Genomic DNA, 20,883 nt, shown 5'->3' on the forward strand with positions numbered 1-20,883 from the left:
GCGCTTTGGATACTTTAAGTGAATGTAGACATGTCTAAACAACAGAAAACACATCCAAGATACAAAGGCATATAGGGAAGGACTTGGCCCACAAGAAAAGGCACGATATTTCGAGAAAATACAATTTATAGGCGGTGCAGATCCTTACAAGTTAGCTCCCTCTTCATTGGATCCGTGACGACCCGGCGATTCTTTCTTCAGTTGCATCTCCTGATATAATCAACTACCTGGTTTTCATGCTTTCAGCTTTATTTATATAGCAAATTTAAAATAGCCAGTGTCCTACCAAAGTGTTTTACAGTAAAATAAGCACACAGTAAAACAATAAAAGCAATAATTGTTTTTACCATTTACTATTAAAAATATTATTACAATAGAAAATTTGTTATGAGCAATTAAGCACACTGGCATTAAGGCATTGCAGCGCAAATTTAAGTTGTGTTTAAGTACATTTTGTGCATACACTTAAAGTATACTTTTAAAAAGTACATATTAAATACTCTTTAAATAAAACACAACAAGTATAAGCATACTTGTTTTATACTTTATGTACTTTAATCATATTTCTAATACAATACTACTCTTTTTCTTGAGCTTTGCCAACCACAAGCGCCTCCTCTGATAATTTCTTGCATTCCTTTCCCTGTTTTTATTAACTTTTGGAAGTCGATAACAAATGTTTTTCTCAAACTGTCCTAATGGTATAATCTCAAACACGGCAATAATTAGCCATTTGCCTTGACAACGTTCGGGATATACTTCATTGCCTGTGCTCTGTTGTGATGTGGAGTGCTTCCAATATGGCGACTACCGCTCTAATGACGCATCGTGAAAACCCTCTATAGGGAATGTGGAGTTGACGTCACGCGGTGTTGCAATATGGATAATCCGCCATATTTGCAGGCACGCGTCCTATCCCGCTGTATTTGAGTTCATGTGTTGGAGGTTGTTTTTGTATTTTCTGTCGAGATTTTTATAAACTTCGATATGTTTGGTCAGTCTGCTCGATCAAGCAGGTCACGCGATCGTTCAGGGAGGAAACTGAACAACGGAATACGTTTTTACAGCTTTTATTCGTGGAAAAAACAAAGGAAGCCAGTGCAGGAGCTGACGAAAAGACGCCGGATCGCGTGGTTTGCCTGCTGCAATCATGAGAAAAACGTTTACTTTTCAAAAAAAAAATCCCTACATCAGCGAGATTGTGTTCGCTGCATTTTCAGTCATTCAGTAATTTGTGATTAATAAAAGCAGAACCACTTAAATTGTCTTGTTTTTATGCTAACACTGTCAAACTAACTTGTAAATGTAAGTTATTGGTTGATTCATTCATTCATTTCTGATCACCCTAAACACATGAGTTATAAAAATAAATATTTAGACAATTTTGACGATTGTAACACGTATTTTTTATTAAATGCAACTGCTCAAACCCACTGCTTGTGACTCTTTAAATAACAATGTTAGCTAAATATTTAGCATTTTGTTTGTTTTAATAACTTGGCCGAAACAGAAGTGCCATCTTATGAACATGTGTTGATTCATCGCACAGAATACAACGGAGAAATTATTTTATAGAATCATTAAGATACGTAGGTATTAACACATTGTCAGTAAATAGCTGGTTTGCCAACCATAAGACTCCAAAAGAAGAAGTGTCACCTTACTATAAGCTTGAAGGGATTTATAGCTCTTAAACTCCAGCAAAGTGTAAATAAAGTCCTGCAAAAACAAGGTAATTGGCCAGATATGTAAGCGGAGGCAGTGCGTCTGGATCCGTAATCCAGTCTTGGGCTGCTAAATCATGGATCTATGTTGTTTATTTGTCCAAATAAAGTTTTTTGGCAGTAGCACTTAGTTTCTCCCGATAGGGTCCCTTCTCTTTTTCTTTCAACTTCTCAATTTCTTCCGTTCTTCTTAAATTTTACCTAGTTTTAGCTTAACATGCCCACACTTAAATGGCATAGCGGTCGGCGGTGCCTCTAAACATGGCGCCCACGTCCCATAATGCAACACTGCGGTGACGTACATTAACATTCCCTATACTGATTGTGTAACTGTAAATGGGTGAATTTCTAAAGTCTTTGAAATAACTTTGTAACCCTGTCCAACTTTATGTAAAGCAACAATTCATGACTGTAGCTCATCTGTAAGCTGTTTGTGGTGAGGCATGGTTCAAATAAGCGTTCTTGTGCAGAGCAAACTCCAAAAGTGTTAATGGTTTTTATCAGTCAAAGTAGCTGTCCACACCCCCAAATGTATTAAGGCCATTGAAAGGTAGTAAAGGTAACAAACGCAATTTGACTTGTTAAAATTGTTTTGCTTAATATTTGTGTCTGCATGTTTTTACTTCATCTAGCATAGTTTAAAAATATATACGGTGCTAACAGGACCTAAGTGAGTCGGGCAGATAGCAAAGTCACCTTATTTGCAGCCGAAGTTTAAGCACGCAGTCTCTGCAGATTGAGCGCACACATTTCGTAGTATTTTCTCATTTGAAGTTACGTGCCCTGCCCACGTCACGTTGCTGTGCGTGTGGTCACAAATGCTTAACATTTGTACACACATTTAAGCATCGCAGTTTTAAATTAAGTGATTTTAAGCCATTGAAACACAAACAACAGTGCTATATGCACACACTGATTCTGTTTGACAGGAACGTGCAAGCCGCACATCCGCTTCTCATTGAGCTTGTGAGTATTTTTGCCACTGTATTAGCCTTAAATACACACATATGTGTCAATACTACCGTCTTTTGCAAGTATCTTCATAAACACGACTATTTAGGTCTTAAGAGAAACTAAACAGCTAAGAGAGAAAGCGCATGTGTAACAGGATATTAGATCCGGACTTTGGTCTTAAAATGGAAGTTACCTAATTTTGCTCATGTCTGTCACTCGTGTTAATCAAACAGCATTGAGGTAAAATCTCTCACTGCTCTTAACTAAATCACTTTTCTACCTTTAATAAGATTTATACATTGAATTGTACACAAGTTTGATTCGAGTTGCTCGTTTAGGGCAGAGTCGTAGAAAGAGAGAGTTACGACACTCAGGGGCTTTTTACACCTGGGCTGCGTTCCCCGAAACCTTCTTAGCTCTACGTCGTTCTTAAGTTGTACCTTAAGCTGTACCTTATCGTTAATACGTGTTTCCCGAAACGTTCTTAGTTACGTAGGCTACCACTTCTGTCAGTCGTTCGTTCGGAAGGTTGGTCTGGAGCACTCTTAGCTATACCTTATCCCACTTGACTCCGCTAGGGGCCATGACTGTGATAAAAGCTTGTGTAGATTGCAGTCTATATAACTAAATATCTGTTTAAAAAAAAGTAGAAGTACACTCCGTGTTAAATTAGGCATTTTTTATTTATTTAAAGAATAAAACATTCACATAATTAGACATTATTACACTGATGGTTGTTAGATTTTTTATATTTTTTTCCAAAGGAACATCAGCTGTGAACTATTATTACAGGCTAAAGAAACTATTAAAAAAAGATTTTGGGTGAAGGAGTTGGTGAAACTATGGCAGGCAGCTACACAGCGAATCTTACTATTTTATTTGTGCATTTCATATCCGTTAAATCTTTAGTTTACCGGCTATTTTAGCTGCAAATAAAACAAATCAAGGTAAAAAAATTGCATGCCACACGGGAGCACATTCATCACGAAATCATAATTGTTGATTTTCCTAAATATTATTATTGATGTTAATTCGACTTTGCATCGAAGTTTTTTTAATGTTTTATAACTTTGAGGCAACTGCATGCCATATTCTTTATAAACATTACAAAGAAAATGCTCCACTTGATAATTGCTTGTATAAGGTCAACAAATTTTCCACATTAAAACTAATCAAAGCTTAAACCTAAAACAATCATACTATATATTTATATATCATATAATATATATTTTATTTTATATTTAAGGTTAACAGACAGGCGCGGCTCCAGAAATGCGCCCATTAAGCGTTATCCGCATTGTAAACGCGCTGCTTGCGCAGTGTCCAAACACATAAACGCGTGAACTAATGAACAACAATTTGTTTTTCTACATTTTAAGTGTAATGCCAAGCCAGGTGACTTGCACGACCCACCTTATTTCCCTGTGCAACGCATTTATTGGGAACCCCTAATATAAATTATCCTTTAAAGTGAAGGAATAATGGATGCATTGAAGCAGTTTATGCATTATACTTTTGGACATAAAGTTGCGAGTTTTGCATGGGTTTGATATAAAATAAAATATACAAGGTTTATATTTAGTTGTTTGCAATTTGAAATATTTTTACCAGATATTCCTAATAAATGTAACTTGAACTATTTCTGAAATGTTTCTTTAATAAATAACACCGCTCTCTCGTAACGCAGCGAAGTACCGATTACATAAAGTGAACAATTGATTGTCGAGCAATCGATATCAACCTATTCAGCACCATCGCCATGGACAGCACCTGGTAACGTCGTACGTAAGAAAGTATACCTTAAGAAACCCGCTAAGGTACAGTTCGGGAAACACGCCTAGAAAAGGTAAACCTGTAGTTAAGGTTTAACTTAAGAGTCTTCGTAGCGCGCTAAGGGAGAACGTTATCGGGAAACGCAGCCCTGGTCACTTCATGCGTTCGTTCTCTGATCGGATAGCTATCTGATCGTAAAAAGACCAGGTGTAAATGCCCTCTGAAACGTTTTCGAGACGGATTTAAATCCGATCGCTCAAACCACTTCAGGAGGTGGTCTTGGACGCATTTCAGATGAAACTAGAGAAGTTTATGCATCTGGTTGATGAAATATTGAAACTTTTTTGTTTTACTTACTTTTGTTCGGTGTTTTTACCCATATATATATATATATATATATATATATATATATATATATATATATATATATATATATATATATATTTTACATATTTTCGACCAAAGGAACACATGATATAGCCCAATGTAAGTTGTTATGGTAGCCTTAGCTTGTTCTGAAATTATGAGAATATTTAAATGACTAAAAATGTAGGCTATCTCTGAAATGTATTTAAATAATGATCAATTTGTTTTCATACTATATTTGTATTGCTATGTATTAATTTACATAGGGCTACTGTGAAAATGCCGTATATTAATATGCAATGCCTTCTGTATGGCATTTACTTTTTACAGTTACAGGAGCACAAATGCTCAGTTTTACTTCAAGACACCGCACTGACCAACACTATAATGCAAACAAGCCTAACAATGTGCTTATTAAATTATATTAAATTAAATGATTTTTATTTTACAAATTAATATTTGGCTGTAGATGTATTGTCTTAATAATTTAATCATAAAGGGAAAGACGTGTAACGTTAGCTTACCTTGCGTTTTACCTCATTGCTCATCATTCTGCATTTACAAATAAATAAATAGGCCCACTGAATTTGTTTTTTAAACGGTCATATTTATAAAAAAGCAACAATATGTAACATTAATAATAGCAATATAGATATTATACTTGGCACTACAATCATGATATATTAAGACGGTAAAACCCCATATGCGCTAGCACGAACAATCACAGCCAGAGAAATTCCTTCACAGCAAGCTATAGCTAGACCTATATTGCAATTTCGGAATGCATAAACAGAAATACAAAAGAACAGGCTGTTTTCTGCACTTAAGCCAATATATTTGCTGTATATTTTTCTTGTTTTATTTTTTGTACATTCTGCCACAACGAAAGGTAGCCTACTTCATCCTCACAGGTGCGAAAATGCTTACATCAGAATTCGACAAGTCGTACAGTAAAATCTTGTCGTGTGTGACTGCGTATAAATTATTTTCGCATAAACTCAGAATTCGCACCGAGTACGCCCAGCTTAAGTGGAAAATTAATTCATATTTATGTGTTTTCTCATTGTTTAGCACAAACGTTTCCCGTGAGAGTTTGAATTTCTCTCAGTAAGTGGTAGGGCTGTAGTCAACCAAAGAAATGCTTAGTTGACCAAAGTCCTGTCCTGCGCATCGATTAGTCGACTAAAAATAAAAAAGACACAATGTTTATGTATTTTGATTGAACATTTATTAAACAATTGTCATAGAGGATTTATAAAACAACAACGAAAAAACATCAATAATAATACATAAAACTATAATAATAATATAATTCTTTGAAAATTAAGTGATTTTTCAACTGTAAAGTGAGGAGCTCTAGGTCTATAGTGAGTGACAGTCACAATCGCGCCCCTGAGCGATAAAAAGAATTGCACTCCAGTAACCTTTTGTGGGTTACACTGGGTTTTATTAATTTATGATGAGGTGCGTTCTAGTTAACAATGCAATGCAAGTTATTATATTGTCTGCTATATTTGCTTTTTATTAATTAAATCCATGCAGTTGGTTAATTAAACATTTATTAAAATTAAGAAACAATTTATACAAAACAAAATTCACTTTGAAGAAATACATTGTATAAAGCAAAACTTAAGTGGTAAAAATAATGTCTAAGGATTTACAAAAACAAAACTTATTCTGCAATTTACTTATAGCCTAAAAGACGAAAATGGTAATAATTTGAAACACAATCAGGAGAGATTTTAATTATTTTATTACTGTATTTTATTTAATATTCGAATGAAAGATTTTACAAAAAAATAGACTGTATCATTTACTTTTCACAAACCTTGTGAGCAGGCGAACTCAAACTCCTTGACCTTTTTTTGTAAAATGCCGCCAGAAAAAAGATTTAGATTTCTTGGACATTTTGCTGACTAAAGCCAAAACAGGTAGCGTTTGAACTTAATGAATAATACAGCTGTCATGATCCTGTCAGCCCTGTATGTCTTATGTGTTTCATGTGACAGGATCATGGCAGCCCTCACTGTTGTCTTGTTTTGTGTGGAGAGTCACTTGGCCTGTGTTTGTGTTTTGTGTGCCTCGTGCTCTCCTGTCTTCAGTCTTGACCCAGCCCCATTTTTTCCTTGTTAACTATTCATTATTAGTTTACACCCTACACCTGTCTGTCCTTTTTCTCTAGTTTAGTTCTTCCCTATTTAAAGCCATTGTGTGTGATGTCCTGTGTCGGATCATTGTGTGTGTCACGTTTGGCACTGTCATGGGTGCTGGTTTGTTTTGCCACGTCTTGTTGTATGTTATCATTTATATTCTTGCCTTGTTTACCCCCTCAAGGGTGTTTTTGTTATAATAAAAGTATTTTTGGTTTAGAGCTGTCTGCACTTGGGTTCAGTCTTCCCCATCCCTGACAACAGCAGAACTACCTATATTCCTTTCTGAGCGAAGTAGCAGTGCAGCCATCCACGGGTGTGGTTCCAGAGTGTTCTACGTGGTGCACTAAACTGTGGCGCTGTTACAAAATAGCTTAAATTAAAGCATTTAAAGTTGTGGATAAAACATAGGCTAATTATATTTAGAATACAGTAATATTTAACTGCTTATAAAGGAATAAATACTGTATCAAGGAGTAAATCAATGAAAATTTCTTTATTGGTGAAAATTAAATTAATTATGCAACTGGTCGACCAATGAATATGTCAGTTGACAAAGACCGCATCGATCGATTAGTCGACTAAACGACTAAAGTTGGCAGCCCTAGTGATTACTGACATAACCCCTTCACTCATAAAACCTTTTAAAGGTAACGTTACCACATTTATTATGTTGTGAGTATACTACAGTTCTCTAAGTGGAAAAGTAATTCATATTTGTGTGTTTTCTCCCAGGTTAGCACGAATGTGTCCAGCATTTTTGGACTGGCTGACTGTTCTCAACCAACCATCTTTCACCAGCAAAAACTTTAAAGGTACCACATTTGTTTATTAGGTTGCAATATTCCACAGTTCTGTTTGTGGATCATTTATTCATATTTTTGTGTTTTCTCACAGGTAAATACGAACGCGTCTAGAGCAGTTTTCGATCTTTACCGTAGAGGAGGATGACTGACTATCATCTATTCAATTCAATTCAATTTTATTTATATAGCGCTTTTCACAATTGTTACTTGTTGCAAAGCAGCTTTACATGAGTAGATGTAGGGGAGAACACAGAAAATCAATAGATAATATAAGAAGTATAATATAGCTGCTAAGGATAAACCGTACAAGTGAGTGTAGTAATAATGTAACGTATACAGTAAAGTGCTAAGTTAAGCCAAAGTTGGCTGACTCTCCCGGGGACGAAAAAACCCCTATGAGAAAAACCAGTGGAAAAAACTCCTAGAAGGACAAAACCCTTGGGAAAAAAAAAATATATATATATATATAACACGGTAGGGATAGGAAGCGGGTAAGCGGATTAAACTGGTTCAGCCGGTGGTCGTTGGTTGCGTATCGGCTGGGCATCAGTGGTAGCAACAGGAACTGGGTCTGTTTGTCTCATTGTCCTCGGGGTCGAGGACAAGACAGGGAGAGAAAAACAGAATTGTATTAGCGTAGGGGCCATTCGCATGTAATGCAAGTGTCATACAGTATTGTGGTTTAAAATCCGCTCGGTTTCAGACAGGCTACCTATTGCGGCAATAGTATATTACCCATATGAGGTATGTGAGTGCTTTGTTCTAGACAAAATAACTATTGCAGGATAAGTACATTTACTGGACATTTTATGTGAATGCTTTGTTAAAGAAGAATGTCTTAAGTTTAGCCCTAAATTGATCAACTGTGTCTGATACTCGAACATTATTTGGTAAATCATTCCAGAGCTTAGGGGCTAAGTAGGAAAAGGATCTACCACCTTTAGACACTTTTGATATTCTAGGGATTATTAAGTGACCAGAATTTTGTGATCGTAGTTTACCTCATAGATTGTATTCTGATAGTAATTCTTTAATATACGAGGGCGCTAGGCCATTTAAGGCTTTGTAGGTGATTAGTAATATTTTAAATTGTATGCGATCTTTAACTGGTAGCCAATGTAAAGATGCCAGAATTGGACTAATGTGGTCATACTTTTTAGATCGAGTAAGCACTCTTGCGGCGGCGTTTTTGTAGCTTGTTTACCTGGTGTGCGTGCCATCCCCGAGTAACGAGTTACAATAGTCTATTCTAGAGGTCATAAAAGCATGGATAAGCTTTTCTGCATCTGGTGCAGACAGCATATGGCGTATTTTTGAGATATTTCTAAGATGGAAGAATGCTGTGCGGCAGACGTTGGAGATATGACTATCGAAAGATAGATTGCTGTCGAACATTACGCCTAAATTCTTAACCGTGGAAGATGGCACCACCGTTGAGCCATCTATGGGCAACTTGTAATCTGACATATTATGTTTGGAGCGATTTGGTTCAATAATAAGTATCTCAGTCTTATTAGAGTTATGTGCCATCCAGTCCCTAATATCACTAATGCAGTCTGTTAGCTTGACGAGTTGTAAAGCTGGATATCATCCGCATAGCAGTGAAAACTTATGTTATGTTTTCTGATAATGTCTCCTACCAACATTAACACAACAAAAACTAAAGAAAAGTGGACCCATTTATTTACTCATCATGCTGTGAGTACACCACCGTTTTGTCAGTAAAACAATAATATTTGTGTTTTCTCACTGTTTGGCCTATAATGTGACTAATGTGACCCTGTGTAATTTGGAAATTTCATGGGAAAAGTGTATGTCTTAATGTTTAAATGTCATTTGAATTAAGGAACAGTACATTTGATTTACTAAAAGTATACACTACATTAAGTCTATTAAAGTCATAAAGGAATACTTGATTTATTTCATAAGAAATGTCTAAATGTGAATTTGGACCCAAAAGCACACTTTTGTTTTGTTTAGAAAAATGTTTGTAACATAAATGATTGTTCAATAAACTGTAATAATTTTACCTTTTGTTGTCATCATTTTTATACTAATGTTTTTCTGATCTTATGAAACTTAATTCATTTGAGTTAAGTCAACTTAAACCATTTAAGGCAATCGGTTTCCTCAAACCATTTGAGTAGCTATACAGTTGTGTGAACTAAATAAAATGTATTAAGTGAACTAAAACTATTTGAGTGGTATGAACTTAAGCAAACTTAATATATTTGAGGTAAAGGTAACTCAAAATGTTTTAGTCATATGCACTTATAATTTACAGTTTACAGTACTCATATGTATTAGTTTTAAAACTTAAATGGTTTAAGGCAATCGGTTTCCTCAAACGGTTTAAGTTGAGTTAACTTATCGGGTTTTACAGTGTATAAATATACGGAGATTAATTGTGTTTATCCACTGTTTTCAGTTTAGTGCATAACCACCTGGACCAACTCACTAGCTTTATAATGTCTGTAAACATTTCTCATGATTATTTGATTTTAAGTGTAAATCCCAATAAAGCACATACACATTTTTTTACTACATTTTCAATAGATTTTATTTACAATATAGATAGGGAAGGAGTGTAAATCTAGATGGCAGACAGCATGGAGAGGTTGGCCTATTCTTTTCCTTATTAAATCTATTATTTTTGTTAATTATGAGATGTTTCATCGCTGGATCGTTGAAATATTTTTTGTGAAGAGCCTGTATCTGTTCTTTCTCTTTCTGTTTTCTTAATTCCTCTTCCTTCTGCTGTCTTTTTCTAGAGACCCTCCATGCTGTAAGAGTGTTAACTGAAAAATGTTTCGGGTCAACCTTTGGTATCCACTTTTTCCTTTGGAAAAAAGTTTCCTCAGCATATGATGGCACAAAATGTTTTATTCGTCTCATCACTTGATCTTCAGGCCTGCTTTTTTCATCCACCTGTAAATCATCCAGTTGAGTTACTGGTACGTTGCCTGTGTCCATCCAAGCAAGTTTTGGTAAAGGTCTTTGAATAATAACTTCTGGATGATCAGTTTGGTTCACATTTTTCCCTCCTAGCCTTTCTTGCACAGGCAACATTTCGACGACAGCACGTGGAGCCTGATGCAAAGGTACCTTACTTCTATTTATTTTACCATCCCTTTTACGTGGTCTCTGTTCCACTATCCTCTCGACCTGAGCCGGTTCTTTTTCATCCACCTGTAAATCATCCAGTTGAGTTACTGGTACGTTGCCTGTGTCCATCCAAGCAAGTTTTGGTAAAGGTCTTTGCATTATAACTTCTGGATGATCAGTTTCTCCTTGCCTTTCTTTCACAGGCAACATTTCGACGACAGCATGTGGAGCCTGATGCAAAGGTACTTTACTTATATTTATTTTACCATCCCTTTTACGTGGTCTCTGTTCCACTATCCTCTCGACCTGAGACGGTTCTTTTACTATAATGGATGGCCACAGCGACGATATTTTATCTTCATCAGATAAGGTCTGGCACTGAGGGGTTACTGTTATCAACAGTGGTTTATTTCTTATCTTTTTTTCTTCACAGTGGTCAGAAGGTCTCTCTTGCTCTGTCACCTGTGCCTGAGTTAAGTCTTTCTCTGTGAAGGATGGCCACAGCGGCAGTATTTCATCTTCAGCAGGTGAAGTCTGGCACTGAGGGGTTACTGTGTTCACCGGTGGTTTCTTTCTTTTCTTTCTCTTTTCACAGCGGCCAGGAGGTCTCTCTTGCTCTGTCGCCTGTGCCTGAGTTAAGTCTTTCTCTGTGAAGGATGGCCACAGTGTCAGTTCTTCTTCTTCCACAGGTGAAATCTGGCACTGAGGGGTTACTTTTATCACCAGTGGCTCCTTTCTTATCTTTCTTTTTCCACAGTGTTCAGGAGGTCTTTCTTGCTCTGTCGCCTGTGCCTGAGTCAAGTCTTTCTCTGTGAAGGATGGCCACAGTGCCAGTTCTTCTTCTTCCACAGGTGAAGCTTGGTGCTGAGTGGTTACTTTGTTCACCTGTGGTTTCTTTCTTTTCTTTCTTTCTTCACAGCGTTCAGAAGGTATCTCTTGCTTTGTCGCCTGTGCCTGAGTTAAGTCTTTCTCCGTGAAGGATGGCCACAGCGGCAGTATTTCATCTTCAGCAGGTAAAATCTGGCACTGAGGGGTTACTGTGTTCACCGGTGGTTTCTTTCTTTTCTTTCTCTTTTCACAGTGTTCAGGAGGTGTCTCTTGCTGTGTCGCCTGTTCCTGAGTCAAGTCTTTCTCCGTGAAGGATGGCCACAGTGTCAGTTCTTCTTCTTCCACAGGTAAAATCTGGCACTGAGGGGTTACTGTGTTCACCAGTGGCTCCTTTCTTATCTTTCTTTTTCCACAGTGTTCAGGAGGTCTTTCTTGCTCTGTCGCCTGTGCCTGAGTCAAGTCTTTCTCTGTGAAGGATGGCCACAGTGCCAGTTCTTCTTCTTCCACAGGTGAAGCTTGGTGCTGAGTGGTTACTTTGTTCACCTGTGGTTTCTTTCTTTTCTTTCTCTTTTCACAGCGGCCAGGAGGTCTCTCTTGCTCTGTCGCCTGTGCCTGAGTTAAGTCTTCCTCTGTGAAGGATGGCCACAGTGTCAGTTCTACTTCTTCCACAGGTGAAATCTGGCACTGAGGGGTTACTTTTATCACCAGTGGCTCCTTTCTTATCTTTCTTTCTCCACAGTATTCAGGAGGTCTCTCTTGCTGTGTCGCCTGTTCCTGAGTCAAGTCTTTCTCCGTGAAGGATGGCCACATTGGCAGTTCTTCTTCTTCCACAGGTGAAGTTTGGTGCTGAGGGGTCATTTCAATCACCAGTGGTTCTACCAATGTGATGGCTGGAAAATGTGTAAAACATTCGAAGTCATCAAGTGAGGTTTGATCCTGAGGCGTCACATGATCCTTTAATGGTTTTGCCACTTTGTCAGGTGAAGAGGGTACCGCATCTCTTCCTTGCTGGATCTCTGTTTCACTGAAATATGGCTGTGTTTGAATGTAAACCTCACTGGCATACTGTTGTCTTTTGAGGTTTGAGCACTGCCATGGGCAGCAGAAGCTAAGCCATTTAAATTTTTTCCTCCAGGGCTTCATTTTAGTAGAGACTGATCTCTCTAAGACTAAAAGTGGGGGGTCTCAAAAATATAAATATATCGAAACCTCTGACTTTTCATTAATACAGCACTGATCTCGCAGTGAATCTTGCAATGGATGTCACAATGGATGAAGCAGTTGTTCTGTCAAGAGGGATCTAGCAGCAAAAAACAAAACAAAAAAAACGAATCTTAAATAGGCTACAAACAAAATAAGTAACAAGTAACAAATGCAAATTCTTAAACTTACCTCTAACTCACAACTGATCCCGCAGTGAATCTTGCAATGGATGAAGCAGTTGTTCTGTCAAGAGGGATCTAGCAAAAAAAAACAACAACAGGTAATCTAAAATAGGCTTACAAAAAAAATAAGTAACAAATAACAAATGCAAATTCTTAAACTTACCTCTAACTCACAACTGATCCCGCAGTGAATCTTGCAATGGATGAAGCAGTTGTTCTGTCAAGAGGGATCTAGCAAAAAAACAACAAGAAGTAATCTAAAATAGGCTTACAAAAAAAATAAGTAACAAATAACAAATGCAAATTCTTAAACTTACCTCTAACTCACAACTGATCCTGCAGTGAATCTTGCAATGGATGTCACAAAGGATGAAGCAGTTGTTCTGTCAAGAGGGATCTAGCAAAAAAACAACAAGAAGTAATCTAAAATAGGCTTACAAAAAAAATAAGTAACAAATAGCAAATTCTTAAACTTACCTCTAACTCACAACTGATCCCGCAGTGAATCTTGCAATGGATGTCACAAAGGATGAAGCAGTTGTTCTGTCAAGAGGGATCTAGCAAAAAACAACAACAACAGGTAATCTAAAATAGGCTTACAAAAAAAATAAGTAACAAATAACAAATGCAAATTCTTAAACTTACCTCTAACTCACAACTGATCCCGCAGTGAATCTTGCAATGGATGTCACAAAGGATGAAGCAGTTGTTCTGTCAAGAGGGATCTAGCAAAAAAAAACAACAACAGGTAATCTAAAATAGGCTTACAAAAAAATAAGTAACAAATAACAAATGCAAATTCTTAAACTTACCTCTAACTCACAACTGATCCCGCAGTGAATCTTGCAATGGATGTCACAAACGATGAAGCAGTTGTTCTGTCAAGAGGGATCTAGCAAAAAACAACAACAACAGGTAATCTAAAATAGGCTTACAAAAAATAAGTAACAATTAACAAATGCAAATTCTTAAACTTACCTCTAACTCACAACTGATCCCGCAGTGAATCTTGCAATGGATGAAGCAGTTGTTCTGTCAAGAGGGATCTAGCAAAAAAAAAAAAAAAGTAATCTAAAATAGGCTAACAAATAAAATAAGTAACAAATAACAAATGCAAATTCTTAAACTTACCTCTAACTCACAACTGATCCCGCAGTTTATTTTGAAAATATCTTGAAGTTGTTCGCACAATGGCTCACACAATGAATCTCGCTATGAATGTCACAATTGATATCACAACAGATTTCGCCTGAAAATTGACAATGATTGGAGTTAATAAATTATTCATATTCTGTTTAAGATTTATATCAGCATTTGTATCATGGTCTATAATGGCATTTTTATATTGTGAGAATAAACCTGGCTATTTTCATGATAAAGCATAAATTCCTAATCTAAAAATTATATTTTCTTATTCTTCATTTCATATTTTTATTTTTCACATAAATCCCTTATTTTTTTTTATTTTTTTTGCAACTGCTACTCCTTAGCTACATGTTAATGCATACCTCTTAGGTGCTGTGCACACCAACCCTGTGTCTCAATTTGTTCCCTAGCTATGAGGTTGTAAATTATATCGTGTACGCATGTTCGGGCACTGGTGAGGGCCCTAGCTCACTTGACATTGGGACACTGTTCACTTATTATCCTGTGACGTGTCTGCTCATAAGCATGTTGTAAACATTCACAGCTGTTATAAACAACCGGCAAAACCAACATCTCTCTGACTTAAAAAAAAATTCATTATTCTCATATCCGTGCATAAAATTGGAGGAATATATTTACATTTTAATTATATTTTACAATTTTAAATAAATACTATTATTTTAAATATTGAGTAGATTGTTGTTCCTTTACGTTCTAGTGATGTGTGTTTATATGTAAAACTAAAATAAATCAAACGTTAGCCTTTATAAAAGTTCTGTTGCATTTCATGAAGTTTATTGAGTTGGCTCACGCGATTTTCAGTTGAGGAGCTATAGAAAAAGTCACGTGATTTCTGGTAAGGGAGCATGATGCTCACTGGGTTTTGCATTGCATTGTGGGAATTTTAAGGGAACGATCTAACTACCTAACAAGGGAGCTGATTAAGACACAGGCCAAAGCTTTTAAACGCGTCTGAAAGCGCCAGGCTGTTGCCGAATGCCATATTTTTTCAGCCGACTAGCAGCTTCAGCTGAGCGCTTTGGTTGCTAGGATACGCTTTGTTTATCATTCGCGCTGGTTTGTTGTTGTGATATTTGTCCCACCCCTGCTCCACTGTGATTATACGGCCGTGTGAGAACTTACAGCGACAAACGATGCTTTTTACCCAAAGTTGAATCTTTTTCAACTATCGGTGCTCAGCGGGGAAAAAACCGCTAGCTGTTGGCTTAGAAAAAAAACGCCGCGCTTTCATTGGAAACAATTGAAAACATGCGCCGGCCGCGGGCATAAAAGCTTATGATAATTAACTCCCATAGGGTAAATCAATTACCCCCCACAGGGTAAATTATCTCTTAAAAGTCATTTAGCTGAGGTTCAAACGAATTACAAATGTGAAAGCATTTACCATTCAACAATAAGGAAAATATACAAAGCTATGTTTACAAGTAGTAATATTAATCTGTTAATTAACAAATAAATTTACACAATTAATAAAAACATTTGCTTTGGTGTGGGGTATCCAAACATAACAAAATAAGTATTATTAATTTCTGAAACTTACCTTAACTCTCTACGCCAGAATGAGTCGCTGCACTCCTATTTATAGTGTTCTCGATCATACGTCATCGTGATGCAATATGCTTGCAGGACCGACATTGCAGAACAACACGAGGCGACTTAACAACACACCAAGCAATTCAGTCAAATTAACTGAAAGCCTACGAATAACAGTGACAGTACCAAACAGTAACAAAACAAAATCACTCAATAATAAATAAATAAATAAATAAATAAATAGTAATATTTAAACAGTACTATATGTCTAATATTCTTAAAGTCTAATAGGCCTTGACTTTCCCTAACACAGACATGCAAAACATTTTCAGACTAAAGCCTTTAATTGTTTTAATGCATGTAATAACAGGTTTAATAGTTTCATTCAATTTTTTAAGGCATATTCATTTTCCTGCTCCTCTTTAATTGTGGAAATTGTGTCAACACATTCCTGAAACGACAAATGTACGTGACACGAGTGATGTTTATTCTGTTATTGAGATATGTGAACTACTTTTTTAGTGTAACAGACATTGTAACACATTTATCTTAATCGTAAGGATTATAAAAGACGTGTTCATCTTTTCGACAAGACGTGGCCCTGCGCAGATCAATCAGTGTTTGACGTCAAAGTACCGCGAGATCCATTGAAAATATGAGTCATGATTTTAAATATTGAATTTGACAAGAGAAAAAGGAAATGTATTTGTATAAAATGTCGTGAATAGTAAAAAAAATCTGAAACTAATACAATAACAATAAAAAAAGTAAAAAGGGCAGCATTTTTGCTGTAACCCCACATGAACTCATTATTTAAAAAAAATCATTTTTAATTTTTTGTGATATATACTTTAAAATTAAAATACATCTGCTGTAATTGATAATGAAATTGTAATATACTATAATGTAAGCATATACAGTATTACAACTACATGGTAATTTATGGAAAATGTACATTAGTTAGATTTTTCATAGTGAACATGCTACATATTTTAAAATGATTAAGATTTTCTTGTCTTTAGCTGATAGATGCAATGCTAGGGTTCTTAAAAAAAGAATCATATTCATTTAATTTTTTTTTTTTTTTTTGATTATGAAAAATGTAGGGCCTACAATGCCCATTCATATTCTCTATTCCTAATAACACCTGTAGATGGCGCCATAGCTTTTTGACATTCTTCGGTTTCTCTGCAGCTAAAGAATGGACTACAACAATTAATTAATTTATTGTGTAAATTGATGCAAACCTAGTATGACAATGTTATACATGTATACACGGGAAAAATTAAAGAAAAAAATATTTGGAAGATTTATAACGTTGACGACCGCTGAAACGCACGTCATCACGTCAGGCCAGACAGTGCACGCTGCTGTGAGGGGAAGTTAAAACAGCTCGAGAAGGTTGGCGCTTCACCGGTTTGTCAGTGAAAAAACTAATCGATCTTTTTGCGTGTTTTCTCACAGTTCACCACAGACAAATGTGCTTCGCACTATTTTGTGTCGACTGACTGACCGACCATCCTTCACATTGACCATTGTTTACGCGGATAAACTCAGGAAACAGGTAACTATTGCAAATCTAACGTTACCCATTCCAATATTTCAATAAAATATCACATTATTTAAATCTTTATTTGTAATAAAGATAAAGTTTCATCGATTTTGCCATAATTTATGCCGTATTGTTTCATGTTAGCGTTATGATGAGCCAACTGGACATTACAATTGCCATTGCAGAGACTGCATTGAAGTTCATTTTACTTTATCAGCATCAGTAATTTAGCTGTGACTACATTACCGGTTTGTCAGTGAAAAATTAATCGATCTTGGTGTGTTTTTTCTCACAGTTCACCACATACAAATATGCTTCGCGCTATTTTCCAGTGGAGACTGACTGACCGTTCTTTACATTGACCGCCGTTAACGTTGCAAAACTAAGGAAACAGCAGTGTTGGGTAAGTTACTCAAAAAAGTAATTAATTACTAGTTACTAATTACATCTTCAATCATGTTATTAGATTACTTTACAAATTACTCTCTCCAAAAAGTATTTAATTACTTATTACTAATTACTTTCTAAATCCTATTTAGTAAATGATACAAGGATAGGCTTGAAATGGCCAATAAGTGACAAAATAACGCCAACATTTTCCTATTTATGTGTTGTGATTTGTACAAATAACAAGGTCATACACTCTAAAAAAACACACGGTGCTATATAGAACCAAAACTGTTGCTTTGGATCGTAATCATAGAAGAACCGTTTTTAGTGCCATATAGCACCGGTGAAGCACCAGTGAAGCACCTGTGTAGAACCATATAGGGGCCATATAAAACCACTATAGCACCAAATATGGTTCTACATAGCACTATATGGTTCTACACAGGTGCTTCACTGGTGCTTCACCGGTGCTATATGGCACTAAAAACGGTTCTTCTATGATTACGAGCAAAGAACCACTTTTGGTGCTATATAGCACCGTTTGTTTTTAGAGTGTATGGGACACAGCCATCTTTTTACAGTATACATACTGGGAACTATATATCACTTCACCCAGTAGCAGTGCTTCGCCTTCTGAGAATATAGTCCTTTACAGTGCAACATGGGAAATTCAAGAAAACATGTCCTTTACAGTGCAAAGTAAAGAGTTTCATAACGTGCACTTGACCGCAAGATGCGCTAATATTACTTCTGATTGTAAATTAGCATATTTTATTATTGAGCGCTTACGAAAAAGTACAAAAAGTAGCATGATTTTACCATGGTGCAGAGCATCCAGTTTGAGTCAAATAAAAACGGAAAGTTCACTCTCAGTGAACAGAATCCACCTGACATCCGAGTGAAGCGGATTAAATGCGCTCTGCAACAACAAGCTCTTGATAATTGTCAATAAAATAAAACGTCATAGACAAACCACATCAATAAAGTTTTATACATGGAGAATATCTTGTGTCTCGAGCACCCACGTGATAGGTGCTTATGCCGTTCTGTACTGTACTGTAAACAAAGCTACAATAAATTAAAGACAGACAAAAAGTAAACAGCACTACTGTCACAGTTACCGTTGAATTTAAAGCAGTGTTAACTCTAAAATACTGTCTTAAAGGGATAGTTAACTTAAAATGTCATAGTTTACATAACAGAACAGACCGTCCAAACCTTTATGAGTTTCTTTATTGTGTGATACACAAGTTATTTTGAAGAGTGTTGGTAACCAAACAGTGTCTGGTCCCCACTGCTCTCCATTGTATTTTTTGCTAGTCAGGGAAAAACAAACAAAAAAATTTTTCTCTCTCTCTCTCTCTCTCTATAGATAGATAGATAGATAGATAGATAGATAGATAGATAGATAGATAGATAGATAGATATATAGATATAGATATTTTTTGTGTTTCACTCAAGAAAGAAATCATTAAGGGTTAGGAATAATATGAGGGTGAGTAAATGATAACAGAATTTCATTTGTGGGTAAACTATCACCCACTATTTAACAGTTATATCACTTTTTAACAGTGTTTGTGCAGACACGCTAAACTTTAGAGAATACAGTATTTAACATTAATAATGCTATTAAAGGGGACATTCCAGAAGACGTTTTTAAGATATTAAATAAATCTTTGATGTCCCTAGAGTACATATGTGAAGTTTTAGCTCAAAATACCATATAGGTAATTTATTGTGGCATGTTAAAATAGGCACTTTAAGGATCTGAGCAAAAATGCACCGTTTTTGTGTGTATCCCTTTAAATCCAAATGAGCTGCTCAGGTGGGCGGAGTCTCAAGCGCTGGCGCTGTAGACAGAGCATCGAGGGAGATTCTCTCACGAAAGAAGTTAGTGAGCGATGTTAAGCATTATATATTTGAACAAGTTTAAAAAGTCAATTATCTGTTTTATGCATACTAAATACATGCTAATCAGCAGATGGGGAACATTGTGGAATAAAAATAAAGACTTTAAGGTCTCATAGTGTTTTAAACGGGCACAATGATTTTCAGCATGTTACAATAAAATACACTTTCACAAACACTCAGAAGTTTACTTTTTGACCAAACCACATGCACATTTAAATGATCTGTAATAAAACAACGCGTTTAATGCTTAAACTTTAGAGAAACAGATCAAATGACATGTTTAAGTTTATTGTGTACACATATTGAACACATTCGCGTTTCTGTCAGTCTCTCATCTATCTTGTAACTCCTCGTATTCATTTGAAACTTCAGAGAAACATTAAACAACATATTTACTTATTGTGTATGATAGTGAATACGCGTTGTTCACTCACTCTGTCTCGTGCAGTGCATTAATCCTTGTGTTCATTCATATAAACTTCAGAGAAACATATTAAACAACATAACTTACTTGAAAGCGAACCGTCGCGTTGCTCTCTCTCTCGTTTGTTCGCTCACTCGCTCTTTCTCTGTTGCACTAAGGTAAGGTTAATCCTTTAGAACGTTAATTCAATCTTTAGAAAGATTATTAAAACTACAAGTTATAAGATTGTAGGCTCCTGTTTGTGTTTGATGGAATACAAACGCGTCATGCTGTCAGTCATTCTTTCTCTCTGTCTATCGCACTCGAGAAAGCATCATGGTTGGATAGCGCAGATGAAGGGGCGGTATCATCATAATAAGATCCCTTACCTACGTCATGCGGGGAGCGAAATCCGCATGACCTATTTATTCACATGCTTGCAGAGAGAGCCTTACCAAAACAAAGTTACAGGGTTGCTATTTTTCATGTTTTCTGGGTTGGTAGAAGCACTGGGGACCCGTTTATAGCACTTAAACGTGGAAAAAGTCTGATTTTCATGGAATGTCCCCTTTAATCACCATGTATGGCAAATTTTGTTAAACAAAATTTTATTCACATTTATAATTATTTTTAAAGCAGATTATGACAGGATGGGAAAAAAGCGAGTGCAATGTGCAGCATGTTACCTTGAAAGTTACCAAGAGGTGTATGCGTGCACGTGCATGTGTTAAATTATATGTTAAAAACCTGTGTTCTGTCCTTTCGGCCGATGCTACTTTACTCAAAAAAAAAATTCCAAGGTTGGCAGGTCTGCTGAATCAGTTGTTGATAAGATT

General features: G+C 36.1%; 1 long non-coding RNA gene across 9 annotated transcripts in view; it reads left to right on the forward strand.

Moving 5' to 3' along the window:
• Positions 1–16,955: 16,955 nt before the first annotated feature.
• LOC129437864 (uncharacterized) overlaps positions 16,956–20,883 on the forward strand; it is a 114,408-nt gene continuing 110,480 nt past the window's right edge. For 3 of the 9 annotated variants that reach the window (XR_012367823.1, XR_012367825.1, XR_012367826.1), the window contains exons 1-2: positions 16,957–17,355; positions 17,639–17,746. This is a non-coding gene — a long non-coding RNA (uncharacterized lncRNA). Of the gene's footprint in view, positions 17,356–17,638; positions 17,747–20,883 lie in introns of all 9 variants that reach the window. The other 6 variants (XR_012367824.1, XR_012367821.1, XR_012367829.1 and 3 more) reach the window with 5 other exon arrangements.

The sequence above is a fragment of the Misgurnus anguillicaudatus genome, chromosome 24, assembly GCF_027580225.2.
Source record: "Misgurnus anguillicaudatus chromosome 24, ASM2758022v2, whole genome shotgun sequence".
NCBI lineage: Eukaryota > Metazoa > Chordata > Actinopteri > Cypriniformes > Cobitidae > Misgurnus > Misgurnus anguillicaudatus.